At 33.8% G+C, this 26737-nt stretch overlaps 1 protein-coding gene across 1 annotated transcript in view; it reads left to right on the forward strand.

Annotated features, from left to right (window-relative positions):
- The first annotated feature begins 5566 nt into the window (after nucleotides 1-5566).
- Nucleotides 5567-26737, forward strand: part of Gbs-70E (Glycogen binding subunit 70E) — a 66187-nt gene continuing 45016 nt past the window's right edge. The window contains exon 1 of the mRNA XM_074169614.1: nucleotides 5567-5878. The gene's annotated coding sequence lies outside the window, so the exon portion shown is untranslated. The remainder of the gene's footprint in view (nucleotides 5879-26737) is intronic.

A 26737-nucleotide genomic window follows, 5' to 3' on the forward strand; every position in this document is an offset into this window, starting at 1 on the left:
CATTTTTTGTTTAGAATGAAACACGCTATCGGAAATTAATTTTCAAATGGTAAACAAAAAGTTACATCGGAAATAAATTTTAGGGGTTGCGTTTTCCACCCCTTACAACCATGGGGTAAACCAAATACATTTTTGGCTAAGTATCTTTTTGATAGTACAAAACGTCAGGTTAATTTCAATATTGTAACTTTTTTAGAGCTTGTGAAAAAAATTGTTATATTTTATGTACCCCCTTCAAGGGGCTGTATCTTAACAAGGGATGCTCCAATGAAATTTCTCCATATGAAAGATCCTATCTTTTTTTCGATGAGGAATCACCTCCTCTAATGTTTTACACTCATTTATTTACATCCTGTATAAAAAAAAAAAACTATAAATGAAAGGTTCTATGTAAGATACAATCCATGATGAAGTTCAAAAAGTTTCCATTAATGTCACACATGTTACATACAAAATTAAAATTATAACACAATAAATTTACTGGTGCTTTGAGATTCCCATTTGTACTACTATTCTGACAATGAAATGTCCTCTCGTATATTGAGTTGAGGCATGGCACATAAAAATTTATTTTTTGTAGGAGCGGAGCACAGAAGATGTTATTATTTATTAAATTATAAAGAAATGTGACCGTAATGAGGAGTCTACATGTATTCAGTAGGTTCAAAAGGATGGAATAGTCATTTCCCTTTTGGGGATAAATACCTGTAGTGCGAAAAGAAAAGAATTTCAAGAACTTTCTTTGGACAGCTTCAATTTGCTGTATGTGAGAATTATAAATGGTATACCAGACAGGTGCATTTGTATCGAGTCCAATAATAAAATATGATTTGTCTGCTTGACAAGCATAAATTAGTTTGTTTCCACGTTTGTTTAGTAGCACTCCTGGAATATCTTGAGATATTGATCCCAGAACTTTTCTCAGGTTCTCCCTCAATGGCAGTCTTTATAATTAAGCCAATGCCAATCCCCTGGTACAAGAGTTGATACTTTTCAGATGATCATACATGTTCTTGAGTCTCTGATGTTCTGTTATACATCTCTTTCAATCCTATGATTTTCTCCGTGTATATTCAATGTTTTTTGATGAGAGCAGTAGCAAACTTTTCGATAACCTTCATAAATATTACCGAAACTTCAGAGGATTAGCTTGTAGACTTCACCTTCTTCTGTTTATACTTGCAGCCCATTCAGTTTCCGCGAGTATTAAAAAATGGGATGTTCACATTCACGAAGCCCCTGCATGGATGCCAGGTCAAGTACTCTGGAAAAGTCGTATGGTGTCTCAGAGACTTTTCTGGCGATACCTGGCATGTCTCAAGAACCATTTGCCTTTTTAATTCTGAAGCCTAGTGCCATGGAGTGTCACAACAGGTTGACTGAATTTCTCCCTTATTAGTTGTCTTGAGGAGTTGACATTATCAAGTTCGATCATACAATAACAGTTCAATGCTTCTTATGCAGACTTCTTCACAAACACACGTCTCCATTGCAAGAGTTCTCGTTTGACCAATAGTGGGGGTGATTCCACTAAAGCAAATTCAAATCCAAGATGGAGTAGATGTAAACATTAACATGCCCTACGCACGTGATATTGAAAATCCCAAGAATTGGCCAGGGTCGTATTCAGAACCAAATGATCGCAAATGCTATATCATACTTAGGAAAACTTTTTTTATAATAACGAGTGAAATGCACAAGTTTTGCAGTTCAAAGGCAAAAATGCAGATAATATGTGTAATATAAAAAGATTTTCATTGGATTTTTCACAGCGCACTCAAGCATTATATGAAAAGAGATGTAATTATTTCTTTATTGATAATTTTTATTTTATGTGAAATCAAAAGGAATGTTAATCAAAATTATTTAACTGGATGAATTTGTCTCTTCATCAGTAGTGTCATCCCCACCAACCTGAATTATCAGTGGCTCGATTTGTGGCTCTATTATGTTATCAAGCTTCCACATCTTTGTCTCGACTTCCGATATCACATATCGAACACACTTCTCCCATTTCTCCGCTGTGACTCTTTTCAAAGCCCCATCAAAAAGTACTTTGAGATCTGCAAATTTGAACGTGGTGTTATGCTGAGCTAAAAAATTTTTGACATCCGCCCATATTAACTCGATGAGATTGAGCTCGCAGTGGTATGGAGGCAGGCGAAGGACAATTTTGTTTTGGCCTGCTGCCATCTCATCGACTATATATTTTTGGTATTCAAGCTTGCGCTCCTTGACAATTTTTTGTAGCTGTACTCTGAGCATTGAGTCTTCAAAGCCAATATTCTTTGATCGCAGCCAATTTTGGATTTCAACCTTCTTTGAAGACGTTGTCGGAATCTTCTCTAGCCGTCGCGAATAATAAGGTGCATTGTCCATTACAATCACAGAATTATCCTCCAGATGGGGTAGAATTTTGGAAAACCACTGTTCGAAAGATTCACCGTTTATTTCTTCGTGATAATCTCCAGTTTTCTTCGACTCAAAACACCACAGCCCTTCAGCAACAAACCCTTTTCTCATTGCCGATGCGACAGATAATAAGCCGTTTTCCTTTACCTGGAATTATGAAGAGGTATGTAAGTAATTGAAACAAATACGAGGGTTACTTTTTATATATTGAGATTGAGGCAGGTCTTAATATAAATATCAGTTTACCTGATGGATTTGTTAATCTGGTGGATAGTCCATCTAGAAAGGCCCTCCTAGATGAGGTCACAGTTTCATCGAACCATACTTTAGGGTTAGTATGACCAGCATTAACCCAGGTTTCAACCATATAATAAATTAATAAATTGTTCTCTGTTGTTCCCTATAATATTTAATTTTGGTCAAATACTCTCTCTTCCATAACACAATTTCCTCTCTATCCAATAATAAATTATTGCGCCCTCGTTTTTTCCATACAAAATTCAAATGTTTCAATACTTTATGGAATGTTGACCGCTTAAAACTTGGCAATAAAACATCTTCATTAATTTTGTGTGAGTGTGTTTCTGTGAGTACTTTGTCTATCGTGGGTATTTCATTTCTGAAAAAGTACTCATGCACTTTCCTCTTGATTGCATGTTTATCAGCATCATCTATTGATTTTATAATGGTTTGACGATTCTGATTTGTATTCGGTTTGGAAAATGTATGATTTTGTTTATATTCCCGTAGAACTTTGTAAATCGAAGCGCAACACACTCCAATTTTATCGGAAACTTTCGATAGGACTTCGTCGACAGTAGATGTCTCAATTTCTTCCATCTCTTTCTTGAACACATTTAAAATCACTTCTTTCATCTCAACACTCAAATATCTTTTTTTGGATCGTTTCCTGGCTGGACTCAGTGGATAGCTCACAGTGTCATCAGCAGTGTCTGTACTGGACATCTTGGAAAACAATTTTAAACAATATACTATAACGCACGCCACACAAACGACTGATTACAACCCTGTGCTGGTACCGAACTCGTACCAAGAAGGCGAATTCACCAATGAACGCTGCCCTTTCCATCTGACACTGGGCGATCACGTGAACATCACGCTTCGGTTTTGTTTTGTTTTACTCTATCTTGGATTTGGATAGACTTTAGGTTTGCATCGCCATTGCTTCTTAACTCTATGAGTCCCGTGCCAGTATACGGTACCTGCTCGAAGTCTTATATGTTTGAAATCAATTTCAAGTTATGTATATTCAGTTAATGTTGAAAAATGTATAATAAAGTTTCTATTATTTGATTATCAACTTTTTCTAATTGAATCATTTCCATTTTTTTTAGTTGGTTTCAATTTTAAATGTTTTGCATTTAAATATATTATAATGAGAGGAGTAGTATGTTTCTTCATAGAACGCTCATCCTATGCATTCGTTCTGTGTTTTTCCACTGAATTACATTATGGAGGTAGGGGAAAGCTTCGAGAGAGATAATCATGAAGAAATTCAAATTATTTTTTTGGGAAACAAAGTTTTTGGCTTTCTACTACTCCATTTTGATACTAAAAAATGTGGGAATCTTCCAAAGAAAGGAAGGAAGTAATAAATTTGAAAATAAGTAATTCTATACATGGATGTGTAGATCATGCAAAGAAGTAACTTTCAGACACAAACTGGAAGAAAGCCCTCCTGAAACAGCTACTTTCATGTGAACGTTGAATTACACGAAAGGAAAAAATTCTTTCGAAACAAATATGAATACTGAATTATACAGAAGATACGTTTCTCTACTCAGTTTGTATTCCAAACAAGTACCTTCTGTATAATTCAGTATTTGTTTCGAAAGATTTTTTTTCTTTCGTGTAATTCAATGTTTATATGAAAGTAGCTGTTTCAGGAGACCTTTTTCTTCCAGTTTGTGTCTGAGAGTTACTTCTTTGCATGATCTACACATCCATGTATAGAGTTACTTATTTTCAAATTGATTACTTCCTTCCTTTCTTTGGAAGATTCCTAAAAACTTTATTTCCCAAAAAATTAATCACTCCTAAAAATATAACCCCTTCAATTCAAATTAATTTCATTATCAGAATGTTTCATCAATATATTTGTTGATATTATAGACATTTTCATTACCCGTAGCTTCACTAAGTTTCTAGCTTTTGTGGAACCAAATCGATGAATAATATTAGTCAAGGATATTCTGTGTCTTAGCATTGAAAAGTTTTTCTAATGTTTTGTCTAGTGCACTTTGCGGATTCAGCATTCGTGACATTCACCATGAACAAACTTATACGACTTTTTGTTCCAGAGGCAGTGGCGTATTTCACTTACAAAGGATTTTAATTTTTCTCAATATTACTTGAAACATCCATTAAGTAAACTGAAATAGATATTATACATGAAAATAAGGGTTTAGTTCAGTCATATCGGGAACTCTTATCAGTTTTACGTTTTCTAGGCGATTTAAGAGCTTCAACATTCTCAACTTGTTGGGAAATAGTATTAGTAGTTGCTATACTTATTAGTAGAAGCAACCAAGAAGCACAATTACTCAGATTCATTACTGGAAGTAAAGGACCATGATAACCTCGATCTCTATCGTAGTTAATAGCTTTAAGGACTATTGTTTTAAACAATCGCTTTCAGAACAAACATAAAAGCAGGCTAATAAACATTTCACTTTCGACCTAAAATTGACAACATCAGGTCTGTTCCAACAAAACACTAGTAAATATAGTAAATAACGCACTCTAAGGATACACTACAAAACCACACTTTTGTCTATTTTCCACTATATTTCTTTATTGTTGACTGGTTTCGGCTATTACACCAATTTAAAATTCAGTATACTCGTAAACATTCCCATGCTTTCATATATGTGAATTGGTGTCACTGCGACCAGTTCATAGCGTCATGGGTGACGGGAATACATGAAAAATGTATGTTAATTTGAAGAATCATGTCAAATTTTTGTTACTTGTATCACCCTGTATTCGAAATGATAATCTTGTAATGTACGATTTTTTTACATCAGGTATCAAAACATATAAATCACGTATAGTTCACATGAACATTCTTAAAAATGATCTGACTGAGATTTCCCGTCGGCGACGCAAAATCACCAGATGCTTCTCTAGAGCCGGAGCTCGACCAGGACAGACCTCAAGTCGACCACGTGCTCGCATGAGTGGGGGTAACAGGCACATACAACATGATTTTAAACTTCACTTCAAGGCAGTTCTCTCACAACTGTGAGTCAGGCAAGAGTGTGGTGGAATTGAGGCGCGTCCTTCCAAACCACAAAGTGGAACACACATCAACTAAAAATATGTAACACCATCAATCCCAGTTCAACGAATCAGTTTTTAGTGCAGTGAAAATCATTCAAGTGAAGAAGAAAAATTGTCACGAGCCAAGCAAAATTTTCCGAGGAATAACCCTGAAATCAGAAAGGTGAGTTAGACTTTCTCAGAATGGAAACTTCAATAAAATAGCTGGGTTATCCTTTGGGGCATCCTTGTGCGAGATTTGCGCGACCTGCCCCAATCCTGACCGGTGGCAAGGATAACGGCTGGTGCAAACCTTGACGGATGTTGCGCAGGTCATTTTATTGATCATATTTTTTGAAATAGTAAACGTGATTCAGGTTCTTGACTATTCAGAGTTGTACTAAACAAATTGTTGAGTCTTGTAGGTCGGGAAGTCACGATAAAAACAGGCTTGCCAGGTTTTTTGTATTTACGGCTTTTTATTTGTGTTTTTAAAATTACTGAAACTGTGCAAGGATATTATAAATTCAATAATGTCTTCAAATGTGATGTTAACTTTGTCTGGATCGTCTGTCATCGATCAATTTAACCTTCTTTTAACTTACAAGAAAAAACACTTGAAATGTGATATGAGTTTCACTTGAATGTGTATCAGTGTGTTTTCAATTTCATGTCCAATTGTAAATATTCGGCAAGCGAACAATCCAGAACCTGCATTTTCAGTAAAATGCCGATAAATATTCAAAATATTACTTAATCCTACTACCTACAGATGTAAATACTTATATAAAGTTAGATATTTGTATAATTTTAAAAAGATTAAATTTTGAATAGATATAAAGTGAACCTTAACAAGTTATGCCTCTACCATGAATAATTTTTTATATTATCGAAGGAATTTAATTTTTCATTTGTTTTGTGTTGCCATACATCATTTATTCTTGCATGGAATTTCAATATTTTCGTATCGATCTTATTGTCGTAGTGCTATCTCAATTCAACCTTCTTTTAACTTACAAGACAAACAAACTTTGAAATGTGATGACTTCCACTTGGATCTAGGTACTAAATACTGCTCAATCCGACTACCTACCTATGTATTCACAGGTATTTGCTTTATTTCAAAATACCTTGTGATTGATTACATTACAACATGATTTTAATCTCTTTTTTTCTTTCTTAACACTATCTTAGTTTCGAGGTGCACCATAAGTTGGTAAATACAATGACATATTAGATAAAACTTCTCTATATTGAACGTTTGCATTTAATCAATCATTCATTTGTCTAAAATAGAAAAAAGTGAGTTTTTATTGTTGTTCACTTTTGTAACAAGTATATGATACTGAATAATTTCGTGGAAAATATATGATTGAATACTTCTTTAGTGTTTTTAAATGAATACACTTCCATACATATCCATATTTTAATGAAATTTAATTGAAAATAATCTAGTGAGTTGATTCTTATTTTCGAGATAACGACTTACGGCAAATTTGAACTACAAAATTCTCTATTTCATTAATTTTTTATGAGTGTTCAAAAATAAAATGATATTATCGAAGGAATTTAAGTTTTCTCTCGATATTTTTTCAATTATAAGTACTATTATATCACATTACGCATACCAACATGTCTGTAGATATCTTGTTCTGTATTGCCATACTTGAGAATGTCCTTAGAGTAACTATTTTCAAGAAAATAAACCTCGATAAGAACAATGTATAGAACTATCAGTATGAAAACTTGTGACTTAGTAAAACTGTAGGTTAGGTTAGGTTCAAAGTAAGGGATCTATTCCATACTTCAGTGTAACCTGAGAGCGGTTATTGTGGCTCAATAATAAAATTGAGATTACTAGGAAAAATAAATAACGACTAATTCTGTCATCTAATTTTTTTTTGAATTGTGAAATCTTGTCTCAAATCAATAAAACCAATATGATAATCAGTGGGTTGGAGATGATTTGATCACTGAGAAAAAATACAATAACTTCAGCCTCTGTGCATATTTGCGAAAATATTTTAGACTTGTCTTACCAAATGTAATCCGTCTCTCTCATTCTTGCGAATCGATTGTGACGAAACAGTTCATGTATATTTTCGGCATTCTCGAAGTTCTGCTTTTCAAAGCGTCAGTGAACCTTAATGAATCCGCTTTTTAGTATGGAAGAGCCACTTGAAATTATTTTGAAGCCAGTATATTTCCCAATTGTTTTATTTATGGAATTCAAAGAAAACAACAAGTATTCGACACCTGCAAAAAACTAATTAACAGTCACCCTTATCTAGATTTCTTTTTGGAATTGGGGTCAACAATATTATCTCAAAATATAGTATGAGAAACGAGATGATACATCAACGTATCACTTGACCCTTGGAGTAATCAGGTGACATGCCTTAGATACGGGGATTTTTATTTTTCTGTGAGTTAAATAATGAACAACATGTGTTCAGTCCCAACGTAAAGGCTTGGATTACTATCGTTCCAAAATTTACTGAAAGTAATAATGGATACTGTTTATTACTGTCACACTTTTGTGGTATAAAACACATCAGGATATTCTTCATTTCTCAGTAAATCAGATAGTGGTTTGAAATTTCAACATAAACATCTCTAGAGTTTACAGTTTTATCGTTTTATCGCTGTCTATTAATTACTAAAATGTGACTCCATTTGGTTCAGACATGTCCAAGGAATTTTCCACGCAGCGGTCACCGACTTATCTCTTTGCATCATCCGTTTTTGAGGTCGATTCTCTGGAGTACAGATATCTACAAATCAATATCTTGAAATTCATCGTAGTATCTGAGACTCGGACTGAGATCAAACGATTTGTTTTATATAATTGGGATTTGTGAGAGCTTTTACATTTCATTTTGACGAATTTCTATTTTCTTAGTGGGATTTGAAAACACGTTTTCTCTTCAATTATTCAGTAATTAATGAATATAGCTTCTTTTGGGTATGTTTCTCTGCAGCAGGGATGATAACAAATCAAAAATTTTGAAACTTTTTGGGAGTATCTGAAATCAAACGATTTATGCATAGTAAGAAGTCGGGGCGGTGGTGCTATTAAGAGAGTTCTCATCGATAATAATGTCTAGTCCCTTTACGTCTACAAAAAAGTCCGCGATGGCATATATGTCTAGCTTTTCAGGATAGATTACTATTCCATTGAAATAAATTAAACACTGAGGACCGGTTTAGCAGATACATGATCCATAACTTAATGAAGGAAAATTACATTTCTGCTCAAAACTGAAAGTTTTGTTATTTCATAATTCTTTTTTCGTAACTCACCCACCTGAAAAAGTGATTTCTCTTCCAAAAACTTAGGCTTATGCATTGAGTTATGGACCTCTGAGGGTTGTCGTTCGTAGGGAGGCGATAGCTGGTTAACGAAAAACATATTTTAACAGATGTTTCACCCAAACAAACTATAAGTTCATAACAATATAGGAAGTTATTCAATATTTAATGCATTACTACTATCTCGCTACTTTAACGACGACTATTACGTAATTAAAAAAAAATAATTGTTATTTCAATTTTGTAAAATCAAAAATATCTTGAAAGATACCTCAGAAGTATATCGATGGACTTCTTTGTCAATATAATTGTATCCAGAAATATTCAATAAATATACTAATCGGATGGAAGTCCTGAAGTAGGTCCTGGAATAATAATGATTTTGATATTCATAATTGTAACATTCCCCTACTAATTTCAGATACATTATTCATTCTCACTGTGATGAAGTCGATATGAAACATTTGCCAATTAAGAAACTTTGAAGTTAAGTGCAGTTCAATTCATGAAGAAATGAGTGAAATCAGGAAATAATTCAAGAAACATTCCATTGTGAGAATTTTAATAAACAGTTTCACGAAAACAACACGTAAAGACACGCCTGAAGAAGATATTGTATGGCGAAACACGTGTTGCGTTTTTGTAAAACTATATAGTGAAAATCTCGCAATGAAGTGTTTCTTGAATAAGTCATGGATTTTCATTAAGTATCGACCAATTCCATCAAATATCTTAGGAAACCATATTTATCTTTATAAAATATAACATTTTTTAACTAAGTGCTCAAAATTAAAGATACTTTTCACATTGCATTCGCATGTCAATGTTGAAGTTGTAAGGGCCCTTAAAATCAGAATTTCATTACGGTTCTAGAAAAAGCAAACCTAGACGCAGGTTTTGAGATTGTGTGCTAACAAGAATGTTTATATTTACTCTTATTATCTTTATTTTGAATACGGCATTACCCTTTTGTTATACTGATATTAGACAAAATATAAGCTATCGATATTCATTCAATTTTACATGTTATCTTGTCAGGCAATTACGGAACGGAAGACATTATTACCTCTATAAGGAATGGTAAATAACCGGAGAAACTTTGAATGTCAATATTATTCTTAGGTTGATTAGTTTTAGTGTTATCTTATAGAGTGATAGTTAATTCGCATTGTAGATAGATATTTATTGAATAAAGAGGAAACCCTATAATAAACACATAATTTAAAAACAATCATTCACTTAAAACCAAATGAAAATTGAATATATTTTGTGTTTCTTAAGAGCCTAGGTACAGAAATTTCAATACATATGTAATACACACGAAAATACTTTTTTCCCGAAGAATTTAATCAGTTTTTCAATTTTGTTTGCAGAAATCGATTGTTGGAAGTTGATTTTAGAGCAGAAAGCTCTTAAAGTGTGTAAAGTGTGTTTAATTCAACAATTTTTTCTTCTAATTTATCAGCCTATATTAAATTTATTGATTGCTTTGTTGGAATTTCTTTGACTTCTTCCTACCCTCAACATTCATCTCACCTGCGTTTGAATTTTTTTGAAACCAAAGCGTAGTTTTTATAAGATTTATTATGCAACATTGACCAATGACGTTCGATTTTAAAAGTGCGTCTACTCTTTTATTACATAAGTAGAAGACAAGTAACAATCACTTCATGATTCTGTAGTACAATTAATTTACTGAGATTAAATGAGTAGGTACATAATTAAAGAGCAATAATTATAGTCATCATCATTCTTTTCAAACACAGTTTTTTGCTCGGTTTTTTTGTCAATAACTTTTTCGTTTAGTCAATTGTTCTTACATATTTATGTTGTTTCAAAAAACATTAATATTGTCTTTCACAAGGTCTGATAAAAAAAGGCGCATGTTCAAATTTCGCAGGCTACCTACATTCGATTCGCGATGTTTTTTTGTTGCTACTCTCGTCTCTATAACAAATTTTCACAGTTCCACGTATTTAGCATGTTTATTTTGATGAAATGTTGACAGTGGCATATGGTGATTGTGCTCTTGAGTCGGGAAAACGTTTACAAGTGGTACAAGTTTTACACAGAAGGTCAAGAAGATGTAAATGACCACGCTCACCTTAGACACCGCAGCACATCCACAACCGATGAAAATGGTGAGGAAATGGAGAAACTTGTTATGGAGAATCGTCAAATCACTATTATTATTAATAATAATATGCTTTATTGCCCAAAGAACATTAGGTCTTACAGACAAAGCTAGAAATTAAAGAAGATGTTTAGGATGTCGGCATATCGGTTGGCTCATGCAATAAAATGTTTTCGAAAATTTTGGGCATGAAACGTGAGGCAGCGAAGTTCGTTCCAAAATTGCTGAATTTTGATAGAAAAAACCGTCGTCATAACTGATGACGAATCATGGTTGTATGGTGATGACATCGAAAACAAAGTCCAATCGTCCGGCATTGTGAAAAAATAATTCATGGCTTTTTTGACCTAAACCAACCCCCTTAATCTGCTTCAGCCACCTTATTAACCAGATTTGGTCCCTTGTGGCTTTTTCCTGTTCCCAAGTTCGAAGATACCTAAACTGATAATTTGAACCATCAAATTCTACTAAATAAACTTTTTTCTGTTGGTTTCGATAGTCAACTGTTGAATTTACTACAGTCTTACCTTCAGAATCGTACGCTATTTGTAGAATACAAAGGTCACAAATCAACAGAATTCACTTCAACTAGTGGTGCTCCTCAAGGAAGTAATCTTGCTCCTCTTCTATTTTCTTTGTTTATAAATGATATTGTTTCAAATATCTCTAGTAACATATTACTCTTTGCTGATGACTTGAAGATTTTCAGACCCATTGAATCAACCGAGGACTGTCTTATCTTGCAGAAGGAAGTTAATTCGATACATGAATGGTGCATACTAAACAAGCTTCCACTGAATGTTCAAAAATGTAAATTTATGAAATACACCCTCAAGCAAAACAATATACAGTTTGACTATGCAATAAATGACGTCATATTAGAACAAAGCACAGAAACTAAAGATCTGGTCATCATATTCGATAAGAAGCTTAGCTTCACGTTACAGATTAATCAAATCACATCTTCTGCAAAAAAAAATGCTTGGCCTTATCTTCAGGACGTCCGATTTCGTCTGGAATATGGCTTCCTAATCTGGTCACCTATATACAATGTGCGTATACAGCAACTCGAATCTTGTCAAAGAATCTTTATGAAATACATGGCTTACAAACTGGATGGAGCTTACCCATCCCAAGGAATGGATAATAGAGTGTTACTAAATAGATTTGCCCTCTTTTCCTTAGAAAACAGAAGAACATACTCTGCCTGTATCTTCATAAATTGATTCATAATCTGGTTGACTGAACAGATTTGTTATCTTAACTAGATTTTCACGTATCGAGACGAAGTAGTAGAAACGAAATATTTTTTTATTTGCCTTTGCAGTTTATAACAGATGTTTATAACTATTTTTTATGTAAGTCTAACTATAATCTAATTACAACCCATAAGTGAAATACTGTTTCAACTCCCTGCACACTGCCAATTCTATTAGAATTCTACAGTATAGGTTTCTTTTTTTTTAAGTATTATATGAATGTATCACTGTTTGTATAATATACTACTCTATTACTCTGCTGATTTTATATGCTATTCGTTATATTCCATTGTACTCATATTTAGTCATAGCTGTAAACTTAATTATATTTGTCTTGTAATTGGGATTACTCCTGTTAGATAATAAACCTTTTTTTTTATTCGTCGTTTTGCGACGATTGGGGAGATAAAAACCGAATCGCTGAGAGAGATCAAGAACATACCAGAAAGTGCTTATTAGAACTAGGATTGTAAAAAACACTGGCACGAGTTTCTTACATCTGAGCATAACCTATTTATATTCAATTTATAGTAACTTCTTTAGATAAGATATTTTGTTACCGGTCTCATTCATAATAGTCCTATTTTGTTCACTCAGATTATTTCCTTCATAAAAAATAGTTTCCATACCTACAATCAGTTGATTCTTCTGGTTGAACAAGTCAGCTATTCGCAATGTTAACATTGTCAATTCAGAGAATCATACTATTCAAAGATGGCTGAGGGTATGAATGGAAAGGAATGTGGATTGTTGAAATAAAAAAATGGTTTCAATATGGAAAAGCTGGTTAGGTCGACTAGTAGACGCAAGAATAAATACAATAGATTTCGAAAGAAGGAAACTATTGAAGAATGTAAATAGTTCACTTGATACGGTCAAAGTCGAGGTCAAAGTATTTGTCGTCCAGTTATTGTGATTTCGAATCATTTGAATACCATGCTATAAAAGTCACTCATTGAATTTTAAAGAGTCGCAGAGTTTTTATTGTGGGTCCAAATCTTATACTCATTTTTCAACTTTAATATAATGTTTTGGATGGTTTCCGGGTTTTGCCGAGGTCTTGTTTGGTTACAATCTATAAATCTAAACGTTTCAACTGCAACTGCGGCAGTCGTCTTCAGCTTGGGTGATACTCTGTCATTTCTTGTGTGTGTTGTACAACTGATACTGTTGTATTGAAAAGTGTTGTTAATATGTTTTTAGTGTGAATAGAATTTAAGTTGTGTAATTTTGATGTTTCTGTGATGAGAAAAAACCTTAATAACTTTTTTGGTACAACTACTTGACATCAACAAAAACGTTCCTACTTGATGATACTTGTTTTTCTCAATTGACTTCTGAACTTTTGAGTTTGTGGGAAAAACATGGAACACTTTTATATCTGAATGACCCAAAATCTGTCTTTTGGTACCTTTTGGTATTTTTACGGTCGTTTGGGAGATAATGAGTGAAATTCAATTTACTTGATGATCGTCATAATTTCCTGAACTATTAGAGTCATGGGTAAATTGTTACAGTATTATGTCAATTCTTTAACCAGCAATGAAAAATATACTATACCTTTTTTCGACATGTGAAGTTTCTATATGTCATCTGCAAGATGCAATTTTTCAGGAATTTCTGTTTTACACAATTTCACTCATTTCCAAAAATTTTAGAAAAATAGCTACCGTAAAATCTTCAGGCATTTTAAATCTTCCCATAAACAGGGGCATTTAAGCGGCAATTGACTCAGATATTTGTACGAAAAGCAGGTTTTCATTTTACGATTCGATTCTCTTGAATATTTTTGAAATTTGACGTGTTTCGGTTTTTTTTAAATAATGAATTCATTCCATTTGGCTTTTACACACTGTACATGTTAAAACTATGATTTTTCGTTAACCAGCTGTCGCACCATTGCGAACAACAACCCTCAGAAGTCCGCCACGGCTTCTCTGGATGGAGCGCATCCGAAACGTTCAATTTTACATGATTCTGGCTCACAAATCAAGGTGAATTTGACCAACGGCATGGGTTAAGTTGGCTTTGAAGACCGCTGTGGTTGTTGGCTTATTTGCAACCACCTGCGACTTAAGAAAACCCCCAAGAAAATGTCTAACGGGTTCAGATCTCGGTGGCCAGTTCACGTGAGGTGGCTATGCCCTCAAACCGCTCATGTAGAATATCTAATGTGATATGAGTTGTGTGGCACGTAGCGCCGTCCTGTTGAAACCACATGACGTTGGTGTCTATCCAATTTAGGCCAAAATAAGTTGGTAATCATCGACCTATAGTGCTCGCTGAGAGTGATGGCTGAGCCAACGTCGTTCTCAAAGAAATATGGCCGATGATGCCGCCAGCTCAAAATCCACACCGAACAGTGACTTTTTCGGGATGCATTGGACGCTTTTGGGTCTCATGTGGATTGGTATCGACAATTTTGTTTGTCACCATTCATCCAGATATGGGACTCATCGCTGAAAATGATTTCTCGATGAAAATTAGCGTCAATTGCCAAAGTTTTCTGAAGAGATACAATACCATGGTGCTATCCTTGACAGGAAGCTAACATGGAACTATCACCTACAGAGTAGAGCAGAAAGAGCATGTGTGGCTTATAAGCAATGTCGGAGGACAGTGGGACGCGCATGGGGCTTTCACCCCGGGTGGTCACCTGAATCTACACTGCAATAATAAGACATATGTTAACGTACGGAGCCATTGCATGGGGACCGAAAGTTCTACAAGCAACGGCTATCCAAAAATTATATCAAATTCAGCGATTGGCTTGTTCAAACATCACAGGAGCCTTGAGAACAACACCAACCGCGGCAATGGAATTAATTACTGGTCTAACCCTTCTGGACCTGTACGTTAAGGAGGTTGCGTTAATAGCCATATTACGATTGCGCACGGCTGGTGTAAACCTCGAAGTAGGAATGGGTCATATGAGGCTGAGCCTATGGCGAGAAGCGCTCACTGCGCAACCTCTGCCGCAGGCAACCAGTGATGCAATTGAAACCAGGTTTGTGTTTATTAAACCTTACAAAATACAAATAAAACAGAACACAGAGTCAGAAGCTATAAATGCAATACGCATATACACAGGCGGCTCAAAAAACCAAACAAGGCTCAGGATGTGGAGTTTACTTCAGATCACTAAGCTTAAGGATCAAGTTTGGAATGGGAAAAAATACCAGCGTGGTTCAGACAAGTCCTGTTAGCCTTGAACAGACAACGTGTTACCTCAGGGCTAGTACTAGAGTGCCACCAAGATTTAGCCAAAGCTTCGGTAGATAATAAAATTATCCTGAGGTGGGTTGAAGGGCACGACAGGAGTAAAGATAATCGCATTGCCGACTCTTTAGCCAAGGAAGCGGCTGGACTAAGAATTTTAGAACCCATTGGCACTCACGGCCTGATGACTTCGACAATTGCGAAACTAGCCAAGCGTCACACCTATGCTCAATCCCCAAAGGGATGAAATCAAAGGATGCAATCTTGCCAGGATAACCCTGGGCGACCCTGGGAAGCTGGCGCCGAAGAAATATCTGGGGATGACCAGGAAAAACCTACGCTTAACAGTAGGATTTCTGACTGGCCACTGTCAACCAAGGAAACACCTCCATAATATGGGGCTAGTGGTTGTGTGAACAGGACGATGGAACTATCAGGCATGTCCTATGCGAGTGTCCGGATTTATCGAGTGTGTGTTCGGCAAGTCTTGGCCTACACCTGCCGATATAAAAGAGATGTCTCCCAGTGACCTGTCCACCTTCCTGGAAAGGACAGGATGAACGATGACGTAGGAGGACAACTCTTCGGGAGGATGTACAATGGGTCACATGTGGCCTAAGTGCTGTGGGCCTACACTCACCCTCTCTCCTCTACAGATACAGATGGGGTCAGTTGCCAACTGCTTCAGAGCCCTTTCAGCGAACACACGTCGTCTATGGTCGTTTACCATCAGTTCCTGGGTTAGTTGAATTTTGTACAGGTCGGGTTCTGCGAAAGGCCAGGTTCTCGTGAGCGACGCGAGCGTTACCCGTCGAACAAAACACCCATTTTGACAAAACAATTTTATTAGCACGTGTTGTTAAATGTGATATCCGTCCATGGTGATTTTGCAAAACAGACTGAATAAATGACAACTAATTTTACAGATGGCCTTTAACAATTGTCAAAGCTCGGAAGTCACTGTTGGAAAACCTTATAAAAAAATGCTATTATCATTATGTTCGGTGAATTTTGATAAATTCACTTAATTGATTCTTCTGATAATTTTCGATTTTTTGCGATGCGTCTCGGGAAACCCCCCACTTTCCATGCTAAACATTTCTGTGGCTGACTAACCGCAGATCAAGTTTCCACTAAGAAAGTATACCAATGTCTGCCAACCTTGGGGTGGATTATTCCTCACAAAGAAATTCAGGTCCTGGTGGCATGCCCCACCGCTGACCGGCGATGCACAGAGCGATGCACAGAGTCCTACGCTTGTTCTTTGATCGAGCTTGAATAGCGAGCCACAATAAACCCTCGCGGATTACAGTGCAAGACTTACTCATTTTGGACCTACCGTACTCCTATCCTTTTTTGAATTTTTTCCATTTTGAATTGGTCTGAAATTTGCGAACTGTCAACTCAGTCCCACTTAGATTCAATAAGTTGTCTGTGTCAAACCTACTAACACCAGTGCCATTTCACGCTCCAGCGTTAACAAGCTTCCTGAATTACGATCTGTTGAAACCTCACAAATCATTGAACTGTAACAATGAATGATCTCGACTTTAATTCATTAAATTGTACTACTACAAACGTCTTGTTTTGCAACAAGCACCTGATATTCGTTTAATATTATGTTTCTGAACAGAAGTCGAAAGGAAACCAGCGCATCGAGAAGAAAAGGTAAAAGAGAATGTTTACCTAAGGGTTCACTGATCCACAGTGTTGTTGAAAAGACTATATGGAAATTGAAATTTTCGTATTTTGTATTATTTTTTCGTATTAATACCAAGTGACATAATTCATTGTGTAAATTGTTTTTTTTTATAAGCATTCGAGATAAACCACCAAAAAGTAAAAATTCCTATTGTTTTCCATTTCTTTAAATTTTTTATTTAAGATCGTTAAAAGATGGAACCCATTGGTTGATGAAATTGCAGTCGGATGAATATTGACATTTATTTTACCAGGGAGAATAAATAGAATATACAGTGCATTTCTTTCATGCTTGCCCCCCCTTGATTTTTTGAACTGTTCAACCCAAAAAAATTGAAATTGAGATAATGAAATTATTGCATGAATACTTTATTTTGAAGAGAAATTGACAGATGAAATTAGGCGCCATCTGGAAAAAAAAATTAAATGAAAAAGGGGGGGTCTTGCGACACACTATTTTGAAGCTCCTGACGAATACTTCACAACCCTAGAATATGAAGTCAATATCTTCACCTACTACAAAATGGCGGAACATTTAATAATTGCCTGAATACATTGACATGTAACTACATAATATGAGGCAATAAGCTTGACGTCAGTTCAGAAGATGCTCGAAATGGTTGCCTTAAACTTTTTGGCAAATGAACAGTCTATCCGATATTTCATGTCGAACATTTTCGAATACAGTAACGTCAATATCTCTACGAATATTTATTATTCTCTGTCGTATATCCAGTATATCCAACTCAGTAGCATATCCAACTCAGTAGCACTTGTGCTAACTGAGTTGAACTTCGCCTTTTGTTATGTCAGCAACTAGCTCTCTGATTTATTCAAATATTTGTATGTAACTACAGCTGGGTAACAATAAAGACGATTATTATTATTATTGAAGCAGGTTCAGTTTCGTACACCTTTTGCTTCAAATAGCCCCATAAAAAAAGTCCAAAGATGTCAAATCTGGCGAGCGGGCTGGCCATTCTATAGGACTTCGACGGCCAATCCAGCGACCGGGAAAAGTAGTATCCAAATAGTTTCTTACTTGCCTGGAGTAATGTGGTGGTGCTCCATCTTGTTGGAATACAATACGTATCGAATTCATTAGGATTCGCTTCGACGATTTCATTGATGAAAGGGTCAACAGTAGTTTCCAGCATATTCAAATACACTTCCCCTGTTAAATTTTGACCAATAAATAGAGGTCCTACAATATAGTTTCCCAAAATTCCTGACCAAACGTTCATTTTTTCTGGATATTGGGAAAACCGAAAACTAAATGAGAATATTCTAACTGAACAATGATGTTCATTATCGTACTGACATTTTTTGTCGTTTTTATAAACAAAAAATAACTAAACAAACCTTATCGGGTTGTTGGAATTGCCAAATGGCAGATTAAAGGGAATATTTCTCGAAATATCGAAATTAATGTCTTTGTCTTTAGGAAATTATTAAATGTTCCGCCATTTTGTGGTAGGTGAAGATATTGACTTCATATTCTTGAATTGTGAAGTCTTCATCAGGAGCTTCAAAATGATATGTCATAAGACCCATTTAATTTTTTTCCCAGATGACGCCTAGTCGCCATCTTGAAAAGTTTCATCTGTCAATTTCACTTCAAAATAAAGTATTAATGCATTAATTTCATTATCCCAAATTTCAATTTTTTTAGTTGACCCGTTCAAAAAATAAAAGGGGTGGCACTAAAGAAATGCACTGTATTATTCAAAAACAATGACTACGAAAAAAAAATCATTATTACTTTTTTGTAACGAATTTCATGATAAACACTTAAGAAAGGTATATTGACTCAATATTTTGACCAAAAATGTTTATTATCAAACTTTGGCATTGAAAAAAAATCTCCTACTCATCAGATTCGTTGATAATAATAAATTATTTATTTCACAGAAAAACATGAACAATAAATATAAAGATAAAAAGGTAAGAGAATTGGCAAATCCTTCTGATCCTCTCTCTCAACGTCACATTGAATGTATAATGAAAAATTCATATCAGTAAACCTCATGGAAATTTTGTTTCATTAATTGTTTCAAATGCATCATTATATATTCCCATTTCAGTATACCGGTGGAAACTAAAAGTAATTGAATCGGAATGGAAAATTTCGCCGAAACATTAATTCAGATGATAATTGGCAAATAGGCAATTATCCCCATTTCAGAAAATTAGAGATTGTTGGAAAAATGTTTTGTAGAGGGATTACTGTTCAGAAAATACTTCTTTAAATTTTCTATTTCTCCTATAAATAATGGTATAATAAACCGAAACCGGTCATAACAAATAATAAACTTCGTAAAAATTAGACAAAAGTTATTTTTTTATCCTATATTCAATATGAATTTATACAAAATAAATAGGTCATCAATCTAACAAGTTAAATCTAAGCTGAACTATTTAATATTGAATTTGTTTAACTTGCGAAAAAGCTCAGGTTATTACTTAAATTTTATGTATAGTAATATGATAATGTAAGGAAAGTTTATTTATTAATAAAATCTTTCATTGATTATTTTGTGTATGTACATATATTATAGCTACCATAAGACAATTGTTACTTTTGTAGGATTACCTCACGAATTTTTTGGAGAAATTAATAATTGCTTATGTGCCTTTTCCAACAATTGAATTGGCTTAGATACGTATCAGAGTATAACAAATAATGTTTCAGCTTCTAATCAAATACGCAGAAAAAATGTCCAGGTGAATGAATTATTTTCAAATGTATAGCGAACACTAAAAATTGTTGATAAACGATGAAGTCATATGCACTCTTAAAGACAGAATTGAACATGCAATAAAACATTTACAGAAAAAGGTGAATCTGAAACTTATTTCAGATAATATCTGAAATGAAAAATCTATTCTAGAGATCACTGTCCATTGGAAACATTGGGTTATATATGAAAGAACTAATGAGGACATGTTTCGGACATCAATCTCTAATAAAGACATTCCCCTTACGTTCTGTAAACGTTTAGCTGAGACTGTCTAGATGCGGTTATATTGGAATAGATACAATTGGTTCTAAAATATGTATTTTTGATTTAATAAATTCAGCAAACATACTCGTAATTTAAAATTTTTCTAATTGCGCCTGGTAACAAAGATCGTGTTTTTATCGAATGTTATATTGATATATTTCATGCAAGTATTTGCCCTCAATCAAGGTCGAGTTAATTCTGTCTGTTATTACAAACCTACTCATTTTATGATAAATACTTGGTAGAAATCCAAATTGGCAGCCGTCCATTGATGTTACCAAATTCTATTCCTTTCAGTATATCCCACTGGCGCCTCTTGGTTTACTAGGGTGGTGATTTCGAATGAAAATTCTAGATTATTAACAAGACAAGTCACCTTATAAACCTTACCACCCTCAGCACAGTCGTAAGCATCAACGTGTCGGTAAAAAAATTGTGGTGCTTTACCTACATGAAAATAAACTGAGTTTTTCGTTCATACATAGCAGATAACGTATTTCAGAAATCATTTTAAGAGACAGTTATACATATAACTATAGATAAGAGTTCAGGCAATTGACAGAATTATTTAGCTATATTGACATTCCATCTTCGTTGGTGTCGGACTTTTTAAATTTTCTCTATTTCGAAGGTTGTTTTTAAGTATATTCCTCCTTCAGGAGAGAAAATGGAGAGTGGACTAGTGGCCGTGTTAGGTTTTCCGAAGTTGAAATGCATATTTCAGACATTAAATTTTTCAGAAAGAGCGACTCATTGCAAAGTAGTTTTTATCTCCGTCAAAAAGTGATACATATCTTAATTTGTTAAAATGTTTTTCTAACAAGTCACATTTTCTTTCCCAGTATGGTTTTCTTGATGGTCTGACAATAAATTATTGTGATTTTACTGTTATTCAAGAAAAAAACACCTTGAATCTATCAGATGACAACAAGACTTGTTTAAACTCTTATAGGACTCAAAAATCGATAAATGGAAAAATATTTCACGATGTATCGTGAATGTTTGTCTTTCCGTAATTTTCACTTGTTGCACTGTTGTTTGCAAATAATTTGCTGTTTAATCGATTTACCGTATTACTAGAACAGACAGTAAAAGTCATGATGGTTTTACCATTTAAATATACAGTGAGTTTCAAAAAGTTTGCACCATATGGGGAATTTTTTTATTATCCATTTGTCAGAAAATTTCATTCTTGATAAAAATTGGTGCATTGCGGGAAACTTGGATTTGAGTTGCCAAAATTCTAAATTTTCGAACGGTATACAGGGGAGAACAAAAAATAGAAATTTTGATCAAGAGTAAACTACCCTTATTTTCGACATTATTGAAAAAGTTTTTTAAGAAAAGTTGTTTAAATTTGAGAACAATATTCAGATTTGAAGTCACAGCCACCTACGTAACAAAATAAAAAAATAATTTTTTATGTTTCTATCCTCATGAACAGTACCAGTATCTCATATACACCTTACCTTAGACGCCTTCCTCATATTACTATAATAATATTCTAATGCAAAATTCAGCCCAATTTATTATTCGAACTAGTATATCGATGTTTGTGTTGTAAATGGTTCAAATTTCTACTAGTTGGTACAAAATTGATATTTCACTCTGTATGTATGTCCATAATAACCATCAGTGTGATTTAATGACAGCAAATAATTCACTAAATTAATTAATGCTGAACAATCAAGTAATACAAATCTGTAAGTAGTGCTAGTACTCTTTATGAGACTAGAACCATAATTACCATAATTTTTTTTTTGTTTTGTTACGTAGGTGGCTGTGATTTCAAATCTGAATATTGTTTTCAAATTCAAACAACTTTTCCAAATGACCTTTTTTAATAATGTCGAAAATAAGGGTAGTTCACTCTTTATCAAACTATTTTTTTCTGTTCTTCCCTGTACACCGTTGAAAAATTTAGAATTTTGACAACTCAAATCCAAGTTTCCCGCAATGCACCAATTTTTATCAAGAATGAAATTTTCTGACAAATGGATAATAAAAAAGTTTCCCATATGGTTCAAACTTTTTGAAACTCACTGTAGACACAGATATGAATCAATAAGTAGGTAAATTCATTTTAGGTCAGTAATTTGGTAATAATTTACTTGTGATTCACTGTTTGGAACTTTGGTGTAGTAACGAATATTACTCGAGTTTTTTCCCAACACCAAATTGTTATTTTAACACCTCAACACTTGTTTCGATCACCATGTGATCATCTTCAAGAGGAAGATCAAAGGAAATATACTTTCAATGTTATCCTTATTCATACCATAGATACCTGTTCTAGGTACCGAGTCTTAAATGTCTTGAATTAATTTTACAATATTGCCTAATTTACTAGTCTTGAATTAATTTTACAATGTGTCCTTATGTAATACTCAAGTGAATCTAATAATTAAAATATTATATTAACAAGCTACTTACTGTACTATCAGGTATTGGTCCACCATCGTTGTTCATAATATTATTATGTTTACTTATTTCTACACTTTCATAATCTAGATGCCTGTTGTTAGCTTGACAAGTTGTAGATATCTATGAGAGTGTAGAAATAAGTAAACATAACAATATTATGAACAACGATGGTGGGCCAATACTAATAGCATACTATATAGCTTGTTAAAATAATATTTTAATTATTAGACGCAGGTACCTAGAAGAGATATTTATGGTATAAATAAGGATAACATTGTAAGTATATTTCCTTTGATCTTCCTCTTGAAGATGATCACTTGGTGATCGAAACACGTGTCGAGATGTTAAAATAACGGTTTGGTGTTGGGAAAAACTCCAGTGATATTGGTTAACAATTTGTCAAGTTTCAATATTGTCAGCAAATCAAAAGAAATAATCATTATGCAAACGGGACGTCCATTCAAAGGTGTTCTGTAAAACGTTAAGTCACCTGCAGTACCAGTCAATTTTCAAGATAATGAAGTAAACGGAAGGTGTTACTGCAATTGCGATTATTGAGGTAGAAAATTGTTCGGAACACATTCCTAGATAATACACCTCCGATACTTAGATATATCTCAAATAAAGTCGCTTATCAAATAACGAGGAAACTGTAGAAATGTTTTTAACAGTGTCGACTGAAGTGAATATTTATTTACTGGTTGAATAAACCCGAACTGTAAGTGAGACAAAAAATAAACAGTCTTTATTGGTGGGCATCACGGTTAACGAGAGCTAATTGAAAGTCACGGTTTGTGTTTGTTTTATTAATGCATGTTTACAATACCAGTAGGCTGAGCCAACTACTCTTTTTAGGTATTCTATAAGGCACTACTTCAAATAACAGTAAAGTACGTTTGAGATTATACACACTCCGAGTATTTGTTTCTGGTTATCAATGAGACGTGATTACAGGTCAAGACTCTTCAGTTGATTAATTCGAATTGGCTGTCAATTGTTAATAGAACGGAATTATTTACTCTTATTCGCCATGAGAAGATGCTTACTGCATTAATGACTAGTAATACCAAGAACACCAACAAAGAACATATTTACTTGCTGTGCATCCCAATTCCACACTTGATTTTCAGTATATGTCAGCACCTATTATGTTCGTTGTATAATAAAAAATGCCCAAAGTTTCATTTCAATAGTGTCCTGAAACAGCTAAACATCAACAATCGAGATCTATCGACCTATACTTTACTATAGATCAGCTGCTTTACTATCAGTGATATCAAATGTTCAGTAGAAAGCTGTAAATTAATATATTCACAAATTATCTATTGAAAACACTTTCCCAACACCAGAACAAAAACTACGGTTTCTCGACGCGCGTTTCGCTAAACAAGTTAGCGTTCTTGGAAGATCATTGTGACAGTCATACTTATCTGATGACGCTAATTTGGTTAGCGAAATGCGCGTCGAGAGACCGTAATTTTTGTTTTGGTGTTGGGAAAGTGTAATCAATAGATTCATTTTACGCCAGAGGTTCCAGTACGAACTATCATGTTTAATTATATTAGGGGAACTTTGGATTGAATTAGTGAAGGGATTTGGATAACTTTGCTAGAACTACCAATCAAACGTTTCTTGAAATCCCTTATCATCTCTGTTATCTTGGCTCACAAAAACTGCATCTTAGGGTTCAGCAGTTTGGATGTTGATCTTACTTGTTTGACTACTTCTGATTAGTCATTGAGATCGTCAAAAAAGATGAATATTATCGATTTTTTTGTTGCATTGACTTCGATTTCTATTCTTCTCGGTATAAATCAATATTTTAAATTAACCACCTTTCTGTTTATTATTTTTTTGATGTGAAATATCTATTGTTGCACGTAAAACCGTTTGCTGGGGTAGCGACGCATTCTGTGGCTATGGGACGCTATGCGCAAGCGACTGTGCGATTTTTTTCCCGCTGGTTCGTCGTTACGTTATCTCTTTCGCGACACTGAGCCCGGATACTGATAGCGTAAATAGTTGTGTTGTATACTACAATGTATATATAACACGCGTATTACTTTATAGATATTCTTTTTAAATAATTAAAAATAAAGTATGTCTGACAGTGATAATTTAGACAAACTATTAGTGCATTCATCTGTTCATTATGCCCGCGTATATTTGCTTTGTCTCAGGTATCAGTAAATGTAAAATCTACTGTCTTGGTCAATTAAAATTTACACTATTTCCGTAGCATATAATATTTTTTAAATAATAAATAAATTATTTTAATTTCATTCTTATGAAAAATAATGCACTAAAACACTTGCTTGAGGAATAAATTTCATTAAGACTGACAAAATTTTATTTCAAAATATGCTGATAGCGCACGAATGTTTTTCTTATTTGTTATTAACAAGAACATCAAAAAATTAATAAGTCGATTAGCTTTCTAATGATGATGGATTTTATGTTGAAACATTCCTTATTGATATTTATAATTTAAGATCTTTAGTACTATATTGCAATAACTAGATAAGATTTTTGAGTCTACTAGTATATTGAAGCCACATCGAACTTTTTCTATGTATATTTCAATTATATATTTTTTATAAATATTTCATTACAGGAGTCACAAAATATTATTATTGAAACTGAAGATCAGTTGAACAGAAGACATACAATTGATGTTTAAAATATGTTTAATATGTTTAAAAGAGTTTCTTAATCTAATAGTATCAGAATATACTAATTTTAAGTTGCTATTAACACTTCTATTTTTTTCTGAGTAAATAATAATAATGTTATGTCCAATACTTTTCTAACGTACTTGAGTCATTATCCACCAATTATCTCAGTAATACCATTAGAGGGAACATCAAATATAACTATTACCGAAGTCACTGCTTAAACGAATTGAGTTGTTACAATTTCAAAATAAATTTTAGAATTTTTAATTTTTGTATTGACATGAATGTACCTATATTAAATATTCATTTTCTGGAAAGAATTCGTAAATTCCATTTTTACATTATGCCATATTAGTTCTTGTCGTAATCTGTTTTTTTATGCATATTACTTCTGATAAAACTATTTTTTAAATATCTTTCGGATATTGATATCATTGATATAGTGTATCATGACGCGAAATCATGATTTTGATAAGTCTAAACAGATCACTGGCTTTTGGGAAAGAAAGTTTTTGGCTTTCTAATACTCCATCTTGATACAAATTGATTACTTCCTTCCTTTCTTTGGAAGATTCCCTCATCTTTTTTTTTTTCAAGATGGAGTAGTAGAAAGCCAAAAACTTTCTTTCCCAAAAATTATTCACTCCTAAAAATATAACCCCTTCAATTCAGATCACTGGCTGTTTTTTATATGATAGTAAAACCACAATTGTGTAATATTGTTCACGTGTTTTATTGGCCCGTTATTCTGATTGGCAACGACTTGTATTGGCATGGGAATACGCATTGCATATTTCTAATTTGAATAAATGATCAGAGCTTAGTTGTTTCTATGAAACAATGAAATTTACCCACGGGTAAATTACAGCAATTTATTATATTTTCTATTTTATAATGTGCCCCTCAGTTCTACCTTGCTAATTAGTTTTTCACATGCGATTCACCTTTGGGCATTCCGAATAAACTAAAAAAAATTGTTTCATAATTAGAAAATTTCGGCCTCAGAATATTTTTTCAATCGTCTTCTACTCTTTTCCGCACAAAGAATATTCTGATTGTATTATCAAATTGACAAAAATTAGTGCAATATTTTGGCAAAACTGGGTCATAAAAATAAAATGTTGAAAACGTTTGTTTTTGCAAAATTGTTGCAAAACCATAAGTTCGATGATCTTAGCAGTTGAATATGTAGATAGATCTTATTTATCGAAGTTTGATGTATTACTGAAAACAGTAGCGTACTTAAATATATTAAAATAACGAACATTTCAACCTGGAATGTATTATATAGGATACAATAAGAAAAGCTTCTGA

The sequence above is a fragment of the Leptinotarsa decemlineata genome, unplaced genomic scaffold (genome assembly GCF_025532065.1).
Source record: "Leptinotarsa decemlineata unplaced genomic scaffold, Ldec_3_MD MMD2_P_RNA_scaffold_5, whole genome shotgun sequence".
NCBI classification, from domain to species: domain Eukaryota; kingdom Metazoa; phylum Arthropoda; class Insecta; order Coleoptera; family Chrysomelidae; genus Leptinotarsa; species Leptinotarsa decemlineata.